This window comes from Amblyomma mixtum, chromosome 10 (genome assembly GCF_055824585.1).
Source record: "Amblyomma mixtum isolate Tamu chromosome 10, ASM5582458v1, whole genome shotgun sequence".
Lineage (NCBI taxonomy): Eukaryota > Metazoa > Arthropoda > Arachnida > Ixodida > Ixodidae > Amblyomma > Amblyomma mixtum.
In genome coordinates, this window is record NC_143021.1 from 89631716 (window position 1) to 89644564 (window position 12849).

A 12849-nucleotide genomic window follows, 5' to 3' on the forward strand; every position below is an offset into this window, starting at 1 on the left:
CCAATCTCCAGTAAAATCCTGTCTCCAGTCTCCAATAAAATCCAGTCTCCAGCCTCCAGTAAAATCCAGTCTCCAGTCTCAAGTCTCCAGTCTCCAGTAAAATCCAGTTTTCAGTCTCCAGTCTCCAGTAAAATCCAGTCTCCAGTCTCGAGTCTCCAACTCCAGTAAAATCCAGTCTCCAGTAAAATCCAGTCTCCAGTCTCCAGTAAAATCCAGTCTCCAGTCTCCAGTAAAATCCAGTCTCCAGTAAAATCCAGTCTCCAGTCTCTAGTCTCCAGTCTCCAGTATCCAGTCTCCAGTCTCCAGTAAAATCCAGTCTCATGTAAAATCCAGTCTCCAGTAAAAACCAGTCTCCAGTAAAATCCAGTCTCCAGTAAAATCCAGTCTCCAGTAAAATCCAGTCTCCAGTAAAATCCACTCTCCAGTAAAATCCAGTCTCCAGTAAAATCCAGTCTCCAGTCTCCAGTAAAATCCAGTCTCCAGTCTCCAGTAAAATCCAGTCTCCAGTCTCCAGTAAAATCCAATCTCCAGTACAATCCAGTCTCCAGTAAAATCCAGTCTCCAGTAAAATCCAGTCTACAGTAAAATCCAGTCTCCAGTAAAATCCAGTCTCCAGTAAAATCCAGTATCCAGTAAAGTCCAGTCTCCAGTAAAATCCAGCCTCCAGTCTCCAGTAAAATCCAGTCTCCAGTAAAATCCAGTCTCCAGTCTCCAGTAAAATCCAGTCTCCAGTAGAATCCAGTCTCCAGCCTCTAGTAAAATCCCGTCTCCAGTCTCCAGTAAAATCCAGTCTCTAGTCTCCAGTAAAATCCAGTCTCTAGTCTCCAGTAAAATCCAGTCTCCAGTCTTCAGTCTCCAGTAAAATCCAGTCTCCAGTCTCCAGTAAAATCCAGTCTCCAGTCTCCAGTAAAATCCAGTCTCCAGTCTCCAGTAAAATCCAGTCTCCAATCTCCAGTAAAATCCTGTCTCCAGTAAATTCCAGTCTCCAGTCTCCAATAAAATCCAGTCTCCAGCCTCCAGTAAAATTCAGTCTCCAGTCTCCAGTCTCCAGTTAAATCCAGTCTCCAGTCTCCAGTAAAATGCAGTTTTCAGTCTCCAGTCTCCAGTAAAATCCAGTCTCCAGTCTCCAGTCTCCAACTCCAGTAAAATCCAGTCTCCAGTCTCCAACTCCAGTAAAATCCAGTCTCCAGTCTCCAGTCTCCAGTAAAATCCAGTCTCCAGTCTCTAGTAAAATCCAGTCTCCAGTAAAATCCAGTCTCCAGTAAAATCCAGTTCTAGTAAAGTCCAGTCTCCAGTAAAATCCAGTCTCCAGTAAAATACAGTCTCCAGTCTCCAATCTCCAGTAAAATACAGTCTCCAGTTAAATCCAGTCTCCAGTCTCCAGTAAAATCCAGTCTCCAGTCTCCAGTCTCCAGTAAAATCCAGTCTCCAGTCTCCAGTCTGCAGTAAAATCCAGTCTCCAGTCTCCAGTAAAATCCAGTCTCCAGTCTCCAGTAAAATCCAGTCTCTAGTAAAATCCAGTCTCCAGTCTCAAGTCTGCAGTCTCCAGTAAAATCCAGTCTCAAGTCTCCATTAAAATCCAGTTTTCAGTCTCCAGTCTCCAGTAAAATCCAGTCTCCAGTCTCCAGTCTCCAACTCCAGTAAAATCCAGTCTCCAGCCTCCAGTAAAATCCACTCTCCAGTCTCCAGTAAAATCCAGTCTCCAGTCTCCAGTAAAATCCAGTCTCCAGAAAAATCCAGTATCCAGTCTCTAGTCTCCAGTCTCCAGTATCCAGTCTCTAGTAAAATCCAGTCTCCAGTCTCCAGTCTCCAGTAAAATCCAGTCTCCAGTCCCCTGTCTCTAGTAAAACCCAGTCTCCAGTCTCCAGTCTCCAGTAAAATCCAGTCTCCAGTCTCCAGTCTCCAGGAAAATCCAGTCTCCAGTTAAATCCAGTCTCCAGTAAAATCCAGTCTCCACTAAAATCCAGTCTCCAGTAAAATCCAGTCTCCAGTAAAATCCAGTCTCCAGTAAAATCCAGTCTCCAGTCTCCAGTAAAATCCAGTCTCCAGTCTCCAGTAAAATCCAGTCTCCAGTCTCCAATCTCCAGTAAAATCCTGTCTCCAGTAAATTCCACTCTCCAGTCTACAATAAAATCCAGTCTCCAGCCTCCAGTAAAATCCAGTCTCCAGTCTCCAGTAAAATCCAGTTTTCAGTCTCCAGTCTCCAGTAAAATCCAGTCTCCAGTCTCCAACTCCAGTAAAATCCAGTCTCCAGTTTCCAGTAAAATCCAGTCTCCCGGTCTCCAGTAAAATCCAGTCTCCAGTGTCGAGTAAAATCCATTCTCGAGTAAAATCCAGTCTCCAGTAAAATCCAGTTCCAGTAAAATCCAGTCTCCAGTCTCCAGTAAAATCCAGTCTCCAGTCTCCAATCTCCAGTAAAATACAGTCTCCAGTTAAATCCAGTCTCCAGTCTCCAGTAAAATCCAGTCTCCAGTCCCCAGTCTCCAGTAAAATCCAGTCTCCAGTCTCCAGTCTCCAGTAAAATCCAGTCTTCAGTCTCCAGTAAAATCTAGTCTCCAGTAAAATCCAGTCTCCAGTAAAATCCAGTCTCCACTAAAATCCAGTCTCTAGTAAAATCCAGTCTCCAGTAAAATCCAGTCTCCAGTAAAATCCAGTCTCCAGTAAAATCCAGTCTCCAGTAAAATCCAGTCTCCAGTCTCCAGTCTCTAGTAAAATCCAGTCTCCAGTCTCTAGTTTCCAGTCTCCAGTAAAATCCAGCCTCCAGTCTCCAGTCTCCAGTATAATCCAGTCTCCAGTAAAATCCAGTCTCTAGTCTCCAGTCTCCAGTAAAATCCAGTCTCCAGTCTCCAGTAAAATCCAGTCTCCAGTCTCCAGCCTCCAGTAAAATCCAGTCTCCAGTCTCCAGTAAAATCCACGCTCCAGTAAAATCCAGTCTCCAGTAAAATCCAGTCTCCAGTAAAATCAAGTCTCCAGTATAATATGGTCTCCAGTAAAATCCAGTCTCCAGTCTCAAGCCTCCATTAAAATCCAGTCTCCAGTAAAATCCAGTCTCCAGTCTCCAGTAAAATCCAGTCTCCAGTCTCCAGTCTCCAGTAAAATCCAGTCTCCAGTCTCCAATAAAATCCAGTCTCCAGCCTCTAGTAATATCGAGTCTCCAGTCTCAAGTCTGCAGTCTCCAGTAAAATCCAGTCTCCAGTCTCCATTAAAATCCAGTTTTCAGTCTCCAGTCTCCAGTAAAATCCAGTCTCCAGTCTCCAGTCTCCAACTCCAGTAAAATCCAGTCTCCAGTCTCCAGTAAAATCCAGTCTCCAGTCTCCAGTAAAATCCAGTCTCCAGTCTCCAGTAAAATCCAGTCTCCAGTAAAATCCAGTATCCAGTCTCCAGTATCCAGTCTCCAGTCTCCAGTAAAATCCAGTCTCCAGTCTCCAGTCTCCAGTAAAATCCAGTCTCCAGTCCCCTGTCTCTAGTAAAACCCAGTCTCCAGTCTCCAGTAAAATCCAGTCTCCAGTCTCCAGTCTCCAACTCCAGTAAAATCCAGTCTCCAGTCTCCAACTCCTGTAAAATCCAGTCTCCAGTCTCCAGTAAAATCCAGTCTCCAGTCTCCAGTAAAATCCAGTCTCCAGTCTCTAGTAAAATCCAGTCTCCAGTAAAATCCAGTCTCCAGTAAAATCCAGTTCCAGTAAAATCCAGTCTCCAGTAAAATCCAGTCTCCAGTCTCCAGTAAAATCCAGTCTCCAGTAAAATCCAGTCTCCAGTCTCCAATCGCCAGTAAAATACAGTCTCCAGTTAAATCCAGTCTCCAGTCTCCAGTAAAATCCAGTCTCCAGTCCCCAGTCTCCAGTAAAGTCCAGTCTCCAGTCTCCAGTAAAATCCAGTCTCCAGTAAAATCCAGTCTCCACTAAAATCCAGTCTCCAGTAAAATCCAGTCTCCAGTAAAATCCAGTCTCCAGTATAACATGGTCTCGAGTAAAATCCAGTCTCCAGTCTCCAGTAAAATCCAGTCTCAAGTAAAATCCAGTCTCCAGTAAAATCCAGTCTCCAGTTTCCAGTAAAATCCAGTCTCCCGGTCTCCAGTAAAATCCAGTCTCCAGTGTCGAGTAAAATCCATTCTCGAGTAAAATCCAGTCTCCAGTAAAATCCAGTTCCAGTAAAATCCAGTCTCCAGTCTCCAGTAAAATCCAGTCTCCAGTCTCCAATCTCCAGTAAAATACAGTCTCCAGTTAAATCCAGTCTCCAGTCTCCAGTAAAATCCAGTCTCCAGTCCCCAGTCTCCAGTAAAATCCAGTCTCCAGTCTCCAGTCTCCAGTAAAATCCAGTCTTCAGTCTCCAGTAAAATCTAGTCTCCAGTAAAATCCAGTCTCCAGTAAAATCCAGTCTCCACTAAAATCCAGTCTCTAGTAAAATCCAGTCTCCAGTAAAATCCAGTCTCCAGTAAAATCCAGTCTCCAGTAAAATCCAGTCTCCAGTAAAATCCAGTCTCCAGTCTCCAGTCTCCAACTCCAGTAAAATCCAGTCTCCAGTCTCCAACTCCTGTAAAATCCAGTCTCCAGTCTCCAGTAAAATCCAGTCTCCAGTCTCCAGTCTCCAGTAAAATCCAGTCTCCAGTCTCTAGTAAAATCCAGTCTCCAGTAAAATCCAGTCTCCAGTAAAATCCAGTTCCAGTAAAATCCAGTCTCCAGTAAAATCCAGTCTCCAGTCTCCAGTAAAATCCAGTCTCCAGTAAAATCCAGTCTCCAGTCTCCAATCGCCAGTAAAATACAGTCTCCAGTTAAATCCAGTCTCCAGTCTCCAGTAAAATCCAGTCTCCAGTCCCCAGTCTCCAGTAAAGTCCAGTCTCCAGTCTCCAGTAAAATCCAGTCTCCAGTAAAATCCAGTCTCCACTAAAATCCAGTCTCCAGTAAAATCCAGTCTCCAGTAAAATCCAGTCTCCAGTAAAATCCAGTCTCCAGTCTCCAATCGCCAGTAAAATACAGTCTTCAGTTAAATCCAGTCTCCAGTCTCCAGTAAAATCCAGTCTCCAGTCCCCAGTCTCCAGTAAAGTCCAGTCTCCAGTCTCCAGTAAAATCCAGTCTCCAGTAAAATCCAGTCTCCACTAAAATCCAGTCTCCAGTAAAATCCAGTCTCCAGTAAAATCCAGTCTCCAGTATAACATGGTCTCGAGTAAAATCCAGTCTCCAGTCTCCAGTAAAATCCAGTCTCCAGTAAAATCCAGTCTCCAGTTTCCAGTAAAATCCAGTCTCCCGGTCTCCAGTAAAATCCAGTCTCCAGTGTCGAGTAAAATCCATTCTCGAGTAAAATCCAGTCTCCAGTAAAATCCAGTTCCAGTAAAATCCAGTCTCCAGTCTCCAGTAAAATCCAGTCTCCAGTCTCCAATCTCCAGTAAAATACAGTCTCCAGTTAAATCCAGTCTCCAGTCTCCAGTAAAATCCAGTCTCCAGTCCCCAGTCTCCAGTAAAATCCAGTCTCCAGTCTCCAGTCTCCAGTAAAATCCAGTCTTCAGTCTCCAGTAAAATCTAGTCTCCAGTAAAATCCAGTCTCCAGTAAAATCCAGTCTCCACTAAAATCCAGTCTCTAGTAAAATCCAGTCTCCAGTAAAATCCAGTCTCCAGTAAAATCCAGTCTCCAGTAAAATCCAGTCTCCAGTAAAATCCAGTCTCCAGTCTCCAGTCTCTAGTAAAATCCAGTCTCCAGTCTCTAGTTTCCAGTCTCCAGTAAAATCCAGCCTCCAGTCTCCAGTCTCCAGTATAATCCAGTCTCCAGTAAAATCCAGTCTCTAGTCTCCAGTCTCCAGTAAAATCCAGTCTCCAGTCTCCAGTAAAATCCAGTCTCCAGTCTCCAGCCTCCAGTAAAATCCAGTCTCCAGTCTCCAGTAAAATCCACGCTCCAGTAAAATCCAGTCTCCAGTAAAATCCAGTCTCCAGTAAAATCAAGTCTCCAGTATAATATGGTCTCCAGTAAAATCCAGTCTCCAGTCTCAAGCCTCCATTAAAATCCAGTCTCCAGTAAAATCCAGTCTCCAGTCTCCAGTAAAATCCAGTCTCCAGTCTCCAGTCTCCAGTAAAATCCAGTCTCCAGTCTCCAATAAAATCCAGTCTCCAGCCTCTAGTAATATCGAGTCTCCAGTCTCAAGTCTGCAGTCTCCAGTAAAATCCAGTCTCCAGTCTCCATTAAAATCCAATTTTCAGTCTCCAGTCTCCAGTAAAATCCAGTCTCCAGTCTCCAGTCTCCAACTCCAGTAAAATCCAGTCTCCAGTCTCCAGTAAAATCCAGTCTCCAGTCTCCAGTAAAATCCAGTCTCCAGTCTCCAGTAAAATCCAGTCTCCAGTAAAATCCAGTATCCAGTCTCCAGTATCCAGTCTCCAGTCTCCAGTAAAATCCAGTCTCCAGTCTCCAGTCTCCAGTAAAATCCAGTCTCCAGTCCCCTGTCTCTAGTAAAACCCAGTCTCCAGTCTCCAGTAAAATCCAGTCTCCAGTCTCCAGTCTCCAACTCCAGTAAAATCCAGTCTCCAGTCTCCAACTCCTGTAAAATCCAGTCTCCAGTCTCCAGTAAAATCCAGTCTCCAGTCTCCAGTCTCCAGTAAAATCCAGTCTCCAGTCTCTAGTAAAATCCAGTCTCCAGTAAAATCCAGTCTCCAGTAAAATCCAGTTCCAGTAAAATCCAGTCTCCAGTAAAATCCAGTCTCCAGTCTCCAGTAAAATCCAGTCTCCAGTAAAATCCAGTCTCCAGTCTCCAATCGCCAGTAAAATACAGTCTCCAGTTAAATCCAGTCTCCAGCCTCCAGTAAAATCCAGTCTCCAGTCCCCAGTCTCCAGTAAAGTCCAGTCTCCAGTCTCCAGTAAAATCCAGTCTCCAGTAAAATCCAGTCTCCACTAAAATCCAGTCTCCAGTAAAATCCAGTCTCCAGTAAAATCCAGTCTCCAGTATAACATGGTCTCGAGTAAAATCCAGTCTCCAGTCTCCAGTAAAATCCAGTCTCCAGTAAAATCCAGTCTGCAGTAAAATCCAGTCTCCAGTCCCCAGTCTCTAGTAAAACCCAGTCTCCAGTCTCCAGTAAAATCCAGTCTCCAGTCTCCAGTCTCCAGTAAAATCCAGTCTCCAGTAAAATTCAGTCTCCAGTTAAATCCAGTCTCCAGTAAAATCCAGTCTCCAGTAAAATCAAGTCTCCAGTCTCCAGTAAAATCCAGTCTCCAGTATAATATGGTGTCCAGTAAAATCCAGTCTCCAGTCTCCAGTAAAATCCAGTCTCCAGTCTCCAGTAAAATCCAGTCTCCAGTCCCCAGTCTCTAGTAAAACCCAGTCTCCAGTCTCCAGTCTCCAGTAAAATCCAGTCTCCAGTCTCCAGTCTCCAGTAAAATCCAGTCTCCAGTCTCTAGTAAAATCCAGTCTCCAGTAAAATCCAGTCTCCAGTAAAATCCAGTTCCAGTAAAATCCAGTCTCCAGTAAAATCCAGTCTCCAGTCTCCAGTAAAATCCAGTCTCCAGTAAAATCCAGTCTCCAGTCTCCAATCGCCAGTAAAATACAGTCTCCAGTTAAATCCAGTCTCCAGTCTCCAGTAAAATCCAGTCTCCAGTCCCCAGTCTCCAGTAAAGTCCAGTCTCCAGTCTCCAGTAAAATCCAGTCTCCAGTAAAATCCAGTCTCCACTAAAATCCAGTCTCCAGTAAAATCCAGTCTCCAGTAAAATCCAGTCTCCAGTAAAATCCAGTCTCCAGTATAACATGGTCTCGAGTAAAATCCAGTCTCCAGTCTCCAGTAAAATCCAGTCTCCAGTAAAATCCAGTCTCCAGTAAAATCCAGTCTCCAGTCCCCAGTCTCTAGTAAAACCCAGTCTCCAGTCTCCAGTAAAATCCAGTCTCCAGTCTCCAGTCTCCAGTAAAATCCAGTCTCCAGTAAAATTCAGTCTCCAGTTAAATCCAGTCTCCAGTAAAATCCAGTCTCCAGTAAAATCAAGTCTCCAGTCTCCAGTAAAATCCAGTCTCCAGTATAATATGGTGTCCAGTAAAATCCAGTCTCCAGTCTCCAGTAAAATCCAGTCTCCAGTCTCCAGTAAAATCCAGTCTCCAGTCCCCAGTCTCTAGTAAAACCCAGTCTCCAGTCTCCAGTCTCCAGTAAAATCCAGTCTCCAGTCTCCAGTCTCCAGTAAAATCCAGTCTCCAGTAAAATCCAGTCTCCAGTAAAATCCAGTCTCTAGTGAAATCCAGTCTCCGGTCTCCAGTAAAATCCAGTAAAATCAAGTAAAATCCAGTCTCCAGTCTCCAGTAAAATCCAGTCTCCAGTCTCCAGTAAAATCCAGTAAAATCCAGTCTCCAGTCTCCAGTCTCCAGTAAAATCCAGTCTCCAGTCTCCAGTAAAATTCAGACTCCGGTAAAATCCAGTCTCCAGTCTCCAGTAAAATCCAGTTTCTAGTCTCCAGAAAAATCCAGTCTCTAGTCTCCAGTAAAATCCAGTCACTAGTCTCCAGTAAAATCCAGTCTCCAGTCTCCAGTAAAATCCAGTCTCCAGTCTCCAGTCTGCAGTAAAATTAGTCTCCAGTCTCCAGTAAAATCCAGTCTCCAGTCTCCAGTCTCCAGTAAAATCCAGTCTCCAGTAAAATCCAGTCTCCAGTCTCCAATAAAATCCAGTCTCCAGCCTCTAGTAAAATCCAGTCTCCAGTCTCAAGTCTGCAGTCTCCAGTAAAATCCAGTCTCCAGTCTCCATTAAAATCCAGTTTTCAGTCTCCAGTCTCCAGTAAAATCCAGTCTCCAGTCTCCAGTCTCCAACTCCAGTAAAATCCAGTCTCCAGTCTCCAGTAAAATCCAGTCTCCAGTCTCCAGTCTCCAGTAAAATCCAGTCTCCAGTCTCCAGTAAAATCCAGTCTCCAGAAAAATCCAGTATCCAGTAAAATCCAGTTCCAGTAAAATCCAGTCTCCAGTAAAATACAGTCTCCAGTCTCCAATCTCCAGTAAAATACAGTCTCCAGTTAAATCCAGTCTCCAGTCTCCAGTAAAATTCAGTCTCTAGTCTCCAGTAAAATCCAGTCTCCAGTCTCCAGTCTCCAGTAAAATCCAGTCTCCAGTCTCCAGTCTGCAGTAAAATCCAGTCTCCAGTCTCCAGTAAAATCCAGTCTCCAGTCTCCAGTAAAATCCAGTCTCCAGTCTCCAATAAAATCCAGTCTCCAGTCTCCAATAAAATCCAGTCTCCAGTCTCAAGTCTGCAGTCTCCAGTAAAATCCAGTCTCAAGTCTCCATTAAAATCCAGTTTTCAGTCTCCAGTCTCCAGTAAAATCCAGTCTCCAGTCTCCAGTCTCCAACTCCAGTAAAATCCAGTCTCCAGTCTCCAGTAAAATCCAGTCTCCAGTCTCCAGTAAAATCCAGTCTCCAGTCTCCAGTAAAATCCAGTCTCCAGAAAAATCCAGTATCCAGTCTCCAGTCTCTAGTAAAATCCAGTCTCCAGTCTCTAGTTTCCAGTCTCCAGTAAAATCCAGCCTCCAGTCTCCAGTCTCCAGTATAATCCAGTCTCCAGTAAAATCCAGTCTCTAGTCTCCAGTCTCCAGTAAAATCCAGTCTCCAGTCTCCAGTAAAATCCAGTCTCCAGTCTCCAGCCTCCAGTAAAATCCAGTCTCCAGTCTCCAGTAAAATCCACGCTCCAGTAAAATCCAGTCTCCAGTAAAATCCAGTCTCCAGTAAAATCAAGTCTCCAGTATAATATGGTCTCCAGTAAAATCCAGTCTCCAGTCTCAAGCCTCCATTAAAATCCAGTCTCCAGTAAAATCCAGTCTCCAGTCTCCAGTAAAATCCAGTCTCCAGTCTCCAGTCTCCAGTAAAATCCAGTCTCCAGTCTCCAATAAAATCCAGTCTCCAGCCTCTAGTAATATCGAGTCTCCAGTCTCAAGTCTGCAGTCTCCAGTAAAATCCAGTCTCCAGTCTCCATTAAAATCCAGTTTTCAGTCTCCAGTCTCCAGTAAAATCCAGTCTCCAGTCTCCAGTCTCCAACTCCAGTAAAATCCAGTCTCCAGTCTCCAGTAAAATCCAGTCTCCAGTCTCCAGTAAAATCCAGTCTCCAGTCTCCAGTAAAATCCAGTCTCCAGTAAAATCCAGTATCCAGTCTCCAGTATCCAGTCTCCAGTCTCCAGTAAAATCCAGTCTCCAGTCTCCAGTCTCCAGTAAAATCCAGTCTCCAGTCCCCTGTCTCTAGTAAAACCCAGTCTCCAGTCTCCAGTAAAATCCAGTCTCCAGTCTCCAGTCTCCAACTCCAGTAAAATCCAGTCTCCAGTCTCCAACTCCTGTAAAATCCAGTCTCCAGTCTCCAGTAAAATCCAGTCTCCAGTCTCCAGTCTCCAGTAAAATCCAGTCTCCAGTCTCTAGTAAAATCCAGTCTCCAGTAAAATCCAGTCTCCAGTAAAATCCAGTTCCAGTAAAATCCAGTCTCCAGTAAAATCCAGTCTCCAGTCTCCAGTAAAATCCAGTCTCCAGTAAAATCCAGTCTCCAGTCTCCAATCGCCAGTAAAATACAGTCTCCAGTTAAATCCAGTCTCCAGCCTCCAGTAAAATCCAGTCTCCAGTCCCCAGTCTCCAGTAAAGTCCAGTCTCCAGTCTCCAGTAAAATCCAGTCTCCAGTAAAATCCAGTCTCCACTAAAATCCAGTCTCCAGTAAAATCCAGTCTCCAGTAAAATCCAGTCTCCAGTATAACATGGTCTCGAGTAAAATCCAGTCTCCAGTCTCCAGTAAAATCCAGTCTCCAGTAAAATCCAGTCTCCAGTAAAATCCAGTCTCCAGTCCCCAGTCTCTAGTAAAACCCAGTCTCCAGTCTCCAGTAAAATCCAGTCTCCAGTCTCCAGTCTCCAGTAAAATCCAGTCTCCAGTAAAATTCAGTCTCCAGTTAAATCCAGTCTCCAGTAAAATCCAGTCTCCAGTAAAATCAAGTCTCCAGTCTCCAGTAAAATCCAGTCTCCAGTATAATATGGTGTCCAGTAAAATCCAGTCTCCAGTCTCCAGTAAAATCCAGTCTCCAGTCTCCAGTAAAATCCAGTCTCCAGTCCCCAGTCTCTAGTAAAACCCAGTCTCCAGTCTCCAGTCTCCAGTAAAATCCAGTCTCCAGTCTCCAGTCTCCAGTAAAATCCAGTCTCCAGTCTCTAGTAAAATCCAGTCTCCAGTAAAATCCAGTCTCCAGTAAAATCCAGTTCCAGTAAAATCCAGTCTCCAGTAAAATCCAGTCTCCAGTCTCCAGTAAAATCCAGTCTCCAGTAAAATCCAGTCTCCAGTAAAATCCAGTCTCCAGTCTCCAATCGCCAGTAAAATACAGTCTCCAGTTAAATCCAGTCTCCAGTCTCCAGTAAAATCCAGTCTCCAGTCCCCAGTCTCCAGTAAAGTCCAGTCTCCAGTCTCCAGTAAAATCCAGTCTCCAGTAAAATCCAGTCTCCACTAAAATCCAGTCTCCAGTAAAATCCAGTCTCCAGTAAAATCCAGTCTCCAGTAAAATCCAGTCTCCAGTATAACATGGTCTCGAGTAAAATCCAGTCTCCAGTCTCCAGTAAAATCCAGTCTCCAGTAAAATCCAGTCTCCAGTAAAATCCAGTCTCCAGTCCCCAGTCTCTAGTAAAACCCAGTCTCCAGTCTCCAGTAAAATCCAGTCTCCAGTCTCCAGTCTCCAGTAAAATCCAGTCTCCAGTAAAATTCAGTCTCCAGTTAAATCCAGTCTCCAGTAAAATCCAGTCTCCAGTAAAATCAAGTCTCCAGTCTCCAGTAAAATCCAGTCTCCAGTATAATATGGTGTCCAGTAAAATCCAGTCTCCAGTCTCCAGTAAAATCCAGTCTCCAGTCTCCAGTAAAATCCAGTCTCCAGTCCCCAGTCTCTAGTAAAACCCAGTCTCCAGTCTCCAGTCTCCAGTAAAATCCAGTCTCCAGTCTCCAGTCTCCAGTAAAATCCAGTCTCCAGTAAAATCCAGTCTCCAGTAAAATCCAGTCTCTAGTGAAATCCAGTCTCCGGTCTCCAGTAAAATCCAGTAAAATCAAGTAAAATCCAGTCTCCAGTCTCCAGTAAAATCCAGTCTCCAGTCTCCAGTAAAATCCAGTAAAATCCAGTCTCCAGTCTCCAGTCTCCAGTAAAATCCAGTCTCCAGTCTCCAGTAAAATTCAGACTCCGGTAAAATCCAGTCTCCAGTCTCCAGTAAAATCCAGTTTCTAGTCTCCAGAAAAATCCAGTCTCTAGTCTCCAGTAAAATCCAGTCACTAGTCTCCAGTAAAATCCAGTCTCCAGTCTCCAGTAAAATCCAGTCTCCAGTCTCCAGTCTGCAGTAAAATTAGTCTCCAGTCTCCAGTAAAATCCAGTCTCCAGTCTCCAGTCTCCAGTAAAATCCAGTCTCCAGTAAAATCCAGTCTCCAGTCTCCAATAAAATCCAGTCTCCAGCCTCTAGTAAAATCCAGTCTCCAGTCTCAAGTCTGCAGTCTCCAGTAAAATCCAGTCTCCAGTCTCCATTAAAATCCAGTTTTCAGTCTCCAGTCTCCAGTAAAATCCAGTCTCCAGTCTCCAACTCCAGTAAAATCCAGTCTCCAGTCTCCAGTAAAATCCAGTCTCCAGTCTCCAGTCTCCAGTAAAATCCAGTCTCCAGTCTCCAGTAAAATCCAGTCTCCAGAAAAATCCAGTATCCAGTAAAATCCAGTTCCAGTAAAATCCAGTCTCCAGTAAAATACAGTCTCCAGTCTCCAATCTCCAGTAAAATACAGTCTCCAGTTAAATCCAGTCTCCAGTCTCCAGTAAAATTCAGTCTCTAGTCTCCAGTAAAATCCAGTCTCCAGTCTCCAGTCTCCAGTAAAATCCAGTCTCCAGTCTCCAGTCTGCAGTAAAATCCAGTCTCCAGTCTCCAGTAAAATC